The following is a 6,409-nucleotide window of genomic DNA, read 5'->3' on the forward strand; positions in this document are numbered from 1 at the left end:
TCCTTGAAATCAACACTAGAAGGTGGAGCAACACCTCCTTGTTGAGAATATGTTTGCCTTTGAGCAAATTGTTGAGGTTGCTGGAATCCAGGTGGATTAAACTGTTTATTTGCAGCTTGCTGATATGGTTGCTGAACAGCATTCTGATTATTGCTCCAGCTGAAATTGGGATGATTTCTGTTATTAGGATGATAAGTAGCGGGCACAGGCTACTGCGATCTCTGAAAATTGTTCACATACGGAACAGATTCATTAACAAGAGAACACTGATCCGTAGCATGAGAGCCTGCACAAAGCTCACAGACACTAGCTATTTGATTTATGCCATAGTTGGTTAAAGAATCGACCTTCATAGACAGCGCATGGAGCTGCGCTGCAATAGCTGTAGCTGTATCGACTTCCAGAATACCTGCTACTTTCCCATGCATCATCCTTTGAGTTGGGTTTTGATACTCATTTGCTGCCATAGTTTCAATGAGATTATAGGCCTCAGTATAGCTTTTGGCCCACAAGGCGCCTCCAGAAGCTGCATCGAGCATGGGTCGAGATTGGACACCCAAACTATTACAGCATGATGTGGACACTTTCTCAACATCTCCTTATAGCGCTCCCAAGCTTCACACATAGATTCTCCTGGTTGCTGCGCAAACTGAGTACGAGTACTCCTCATAGCTGCAGTTTTGGCCATTGGATAGAACTTCACCAGAACCTTTTGCGCAAGATCTTCCCAAGTAGTGATGGACCCAGCTGGTAACGAATGTAACCAGTCCTTAGCTTTGTCCCTTAGAGAGAATGGGAAAAGCCTCAGCTTGATAGCCTCATCAGTGACACCATTATATTTGAAAGTACTACAGATCTCGACAAAATTCCTGATATTCATGTTGGGATCTTCAGTCACAGCCCCTCTGAAAGAAACAGAATTCTGCACCATCTGAATAGTGCCCGGCTTGATTTCAAAAGTATTATCCTGAATGGCCGGATGAATGATGCTTGACTGAATGTCATCAATTTTAGGCTGGGAAAAGTCCATAAGAGCTGGATCAGCTTGAGCCAGACGATCACCCATTGTTTCAGGTTCTTTCTTTTCACTCTCTTTATCCGAATCTTCAAAAACTATCTTCTCCGGAGAGTCAAGAGCTTTATATGTTTCCTCAGCTTTATCCAGATTTCTCTTGCGAGTGCGAGAACGTTTGCATAAACGCTCGCTAGAGTACCTGAAACAAAACTGAAAGCACTAAGTAACAAGTCTTAATCAATGAATCCTAATGACCACTGATGGTAAGTACATAAACTAAACAAATTAACACCGAGTCCCCGGCAGTGGTGCCAAAAACTTGTTAGGAACAAAGCATGCGCTAAATAAATCATGCAAGTATACGCGTTCGCAAGAAATATAGAATGATTTCTAGTTCGTTCCCATAGAGACTCTGATTAATTATATTTAATTAACACTTACTCACCAATATATGATTATTCTTCAATGCCAAGACAATAATAATTAAGATTGGTTAACTAATATTAACTACAAGAATTAAACACTTGAATTAACAATATTAAATGCACATGAGATCCTAACTTCATTACTACTTCATTCAATAGTTATTGTCATTAACCTTAGCATGTAATGGTGATGATATTAATCGAACAACATGAAACTGATAAACGCCAACTTTCGTTGTACGAATACCATTCTACCAAGCATCCACAATTAAGATAGAAGTTGAATAGGCATCAATTATGTTGAAACCCTATATGTCTACAGAATTTGACAACATAACGATTTAAGCGCAACTTATTCATGATGATTACACAGGGCAAGTAAAACGGTTAGAGTTACCCACTAATCATGCATACAATATATGAACCTAGGCTAGTATGGCAAGTTATAAATCTCAAGATTCACTGTCGCTTTACAAGAGATTAACAGGCTATCTTACATGTTCGCGACACATATAAGACGAATCAGCACAACCTATACTAGATATCATACAATCACCACATACCAAGGTATTAAACAATTAACTAAAGAAATCCATAGTAAATCCGCTAAAATCCCATGATCACGATTATCCCATAATAGAACTCATCGTCACCATGGGTTCATATAAAAGCATGATAATAACACAACAATATATGTCTAATAAAAATACTTAATAAATAATGAAGTACGTCACAAGAGTATTAAGGTTCAAAGCATAAAGAAAACTAGCATCCACAGTTACAACGAAATAAAAAAATCACAAGATAAACGTATTCTTCCTCTTCTTCGTTGTTGCGTGCTAAAACGGTCTTCTCAATCTTCTTGCCCTCGCTCTTGATTTCTTGATGAAGAAAACATCTTCTCATATGGTTTATATAATAGCCCAAGAGAACCAGCGCCAACAGAAGCCCAATCGTACTAGAATTAATAAAATACAGATTCTGAAATTCCGCCCACAGGCGTTCGCCTGTATCCTCCACGCAGCCGCCTGCTAGCACGCGGTTGCCTGCTCCTAGCACGCGGCCTCCTGCTACCTTTCTGGAAAATTCCTTATCTGCTTCTGTTTTTGCTGATTTCTTCGCTCATCACCCCTAGACTGATTCCAAGTACTTCCTTAAGCTTTATTATTTGATGAAAAACACCTATCTAAGCAAGTTATACCCTGAAATGCTAAAACACTAGGAAACGCGTCAAATACACAAAATACTTAAGTCCAAGACACCAATTCAAGCCGTTATGAGACGCTCTAAGTGGTATAAAATGCCACTTATCACAAAGACAGGAAGGACTACTCTTCTAAAGATAGACCTTATCATCCTGCACATCAGTCTTGATAGTGTTATGTCCAATAGAGTCATCGGATATAAGACAGCAAAAGAGATTTGGGATGCTTTAGAAGTAAAGTGTCAAGGTACAACTACTATCAAGAAAAATAGGAGGACACTACTTACTCAAGAATATGAGCATTTTGACTCAAGGGACAATGAGTCCTTAACTGAGATCTATGACAGATTTTAGAAGTTGCTGAATGACTTATCCCTTGTCAATAAAGAATATGATTTGGAGGACCCAAACTTGAAGTTACTACTTGTTCTCCCTAAAAAGTGGGACTATAAAGTCACATCAATAAGAGATAACTATCAACTTGACATCACACCTCTAGATGAGATCTATGGAGTTCTAAAAACTCATGAACTAGAGATGGAACAAAGAAGAAAGAGGAAAGGATCAAAAGCTAGACCAGTTGCACTCAAGGTTGAAGAGAAGCCAAAGGAGAAAGCTAGGAGAAAAAGCTACTCCAAAGGAAAAGCCATGATTGCAAAGTCAGATACTGAATCATCAAACTATGATGATGACTCAAATACTGATATTGAATCAGATACTGACAGTGATCATAACAAAAATGAAGATATGGATCAGATGGTTGTCCTAATGATTAAAAGCTTCAAGAAGATGGTCTACAAGAACTTCAAGAAAGGGAGAAGATTTTCCAGAAAAGGTTCCAATTCCTCAAACTCTGATAAGAGGAACAACATGAGAAATACTGCTGGAAGATCTGGAAAACTTGACAAGTCAAAAGAGAGATGTTACAACTGTGATGGAATTGGACACTTTGTAGCTGACTGCAGAAAACCCAGAGCGGAGAAGAAACAATCCTTGATTTTAAGGAAGAGAAACCAGGTTGATTTATCAAGTTCAGATGATGGAGTCAATTATGATCTCATGGCAAAAGCTGATGTTGAGGCTGACAATGCTGAATTAAAGGTACATCCGACTACTCTTTCTTTTGATATTGATGATATCTATGAATTAAGATTATTTCTTAAGTCTCTGCATGTTAGTTTTAGGGATCAAACCTTTGAGAATAATAGAATCAAGAGTGAAAACACTATATTATAGAAAATGAATGATCACCTAGAAACTGAGTTTCTTTCCATGCTAGAAATTCAAAAAGAAAGAGATAATGTTATTTATGTTAAGGAAAAAATGCAAGAAAAACATGCTTATCTAGAAAAGGAGCTAGCAAAAGAAAGAGAAGTCATTAAACTTTGGACTAACTCAGGAAAATCAACTCAGGAAATTCTAGAGAATGGTTGTTGGAGATCAGGATTAAGATATTCAGCTAGATCTAATTCTGATAAGAAAAGTGGAAAAGAAACTGAGATAACAGAACTAATAAAAACTGATAGCAAGGTCAAACTGAACAAGGTTCAAATAAAGACCATTAAGTTTAATCCTAGTGCTAATACTGTTAAGTCAATTCATGAGCAAGGTACTACCTCAACACTTAGATCAAACTTAATTACTGAAAAGAGTGAACAAGTTCACATAAATTCAGTAAATATTGGTTCAATGACTTAGAAACAGCTTACATAAAAGCTGAAGGATCTACACATGAAAGACTAGAGGAAAAGGTCTAGGAAAAATAGGAATGGCAAGGTATGTGTCAATAAGAATGGAAATTATTTAACCCCACCTAATGCACCTAGAAAGACATGTTCAAACTATGGTAGCACTAATCATCTTACTAACTCTTGCAAGAAGAATAAAAAGATAAATATTGTTTCTCCCAAATCAGAGTTTAGGAATAAAACAGTTAGATATAAACCACAGAGTCCTTGTATTCATTGTGGAAGTGTTTGGCATTCTATTTATACATGTAAAGAGTTACAGTTTGTACTATGATTATTATAAACTGAAACCCTATTTAATTAAAGCAAAATCTGTTTGTGCATGTATAAATACTGATAGTAAGGATGTTAACATAAACTCCGATAAAAAGTCTTCTGCTGCATATGTTAACAAACTTAAAAATGCCAAAGGATCCAAGCAAGTCTGGGTCCTTAAAAACACTAACTGATTCAAATTACTGATTGTAGGGTGACATGAGGAATGCTCTAGTCTTGGACAATGGATGCTCAGGACATATGACTGGTTATAAATCCCTGTTGTGCAAGACATGCCTGTACTTTAACAAGACTAAGTCAAATTGACAACCCTAAGTAAATTGTATTATAATCTTAGTTTGCATTTGTACTTGTAACATTTAAAGTCTGTAAAAATATAAAAGAGCAGACTGAAGTCTTTTTATTTAAATAGTATCAAACCTAAGGATTCTATCTGGAAGAAGATCAAGAAGGTCATGCCTCAGAAGAATTTTGAAGAAGCTGGGAGTTGAATAAATCTGTTTGGATAAAAATATTCTAAATCTAGATCTCTACAAGTCACATATATAGTGTTATAGAGAAGTCACTCGAGAACTCCAAATGACTTATCGAGAAGTCAGGAAAGCTACTAGAGAACTCACAGAGATATCGACAAGCCATATTGAAGACATAAAGATTGGAGATATCGACAAGTCATTTCTTCACTAGAGAACTCAGAGTTATCAACAAGTTAACATTCATTAGAGAACTCTGAGTTACCGATAAGTCAAATTCCACTAGAGAACTCAGAGATATCGATAAGCCAAAATTCACTAGAGAACTCTGAGTTATCGACAAATCAAATTTGAGTAGAGAACTCTGAGTTATCGATAAGTCAATAAACCACTAGAGAACTCAGAGATATCGAGAAGTCAAAAGTGAAGATATGAAGACTAGAGATCTTGACAAGCCAAATTCTCTTATAGAGAACTCAGGGACCTCTACAAGTCAAATTAACTATGGAGTATTAGAGATCTCGATAAGTCAATATACTTATCGAGATGTCAAGTTCTCTATAGACCAAATGGAGATCTCGAGGTAAAATCTCGAAGTATAAAGTTGAAGACCAGTTCAATATCCAAGATTTACAATCAATAAACAATCCAAACCGCTGGATTGACAAGTCTATAAAAAGCAGCTTGAAGGATGTGCAAGATCGGTTGTGAAGATTAACTAACAAAGGAAGATCAAAGTAAACACAGGATGCTAAGATATACTAAGCCAGAAATAGAAGATACACTTTTCCTAAAATGGAAATGACAAGTGACAGTTTACTAAAGTTAATAGCATGTCTTATTGTACACTGTGTAAAGCAGCAGTTAACTAAATTATAAAGTTAACACTGGTCTTTTAGTCAGTTGTAACAATTTAAATAGAAAATCTTGTAACACTTTCAAGGAGAAGCTAAGCTCTTTATCAACAAAGAGCCTAGAAATTTTGTAGCAAAACATTCTTAATTTTAATATAAAATTAAGTGAGTTTTGAAAGGATCTGTGTTCTTTATTATTGCATGTTTAATTTCTGCAGTAACACATTTCACTACAAGATTTAATTTACTTTATTTAACCATAAAAAGTTCAAAAAAAGCACAAAAACAAAAAAATACATTCACCCCCTATGTGTTATTCATTTCCTAACAAGTGGTATCAGAGCAAAATATGGAAGTAAACAGATTCAAGATCTTTGAAGAATGAATACATAGAAAATCAATAGCATCAAAATT

At 35.9% G+C, this 6,409-nt stretch overlaps 1 non-coding gene across 1 annotated transcript; it reads left to right on the forward strand.

The window, feature by feature from the left end:
• Positions 1–567: 567 nt before the first annotated feature.
• Positions 568–675, forward strand: LOC141699004 (small nucleolar RNA R71). The gene has a single exon (XR_012565496.1). It is a non-coding gene; the product is annotated as a small nucleolar RNA R71 (small nucleolar RNA).
• Positions 676–6,409: the final 5,734 nt, after the last annotated feature.

The sequence above is a fragment of the Apium graveolens genome, chromosome 11 (assembly GCF_009905375.1).
Source record: "Apium graveolens cultivar Ventura chromosome 11, ASM990537v1, whole genome shotgun sequence".
NCBI lineage: Eukaryota > Viridiplantae > Streptophyta > Magnoliopsida > Apiales > Apiaceae > Apium > Apium graveolens.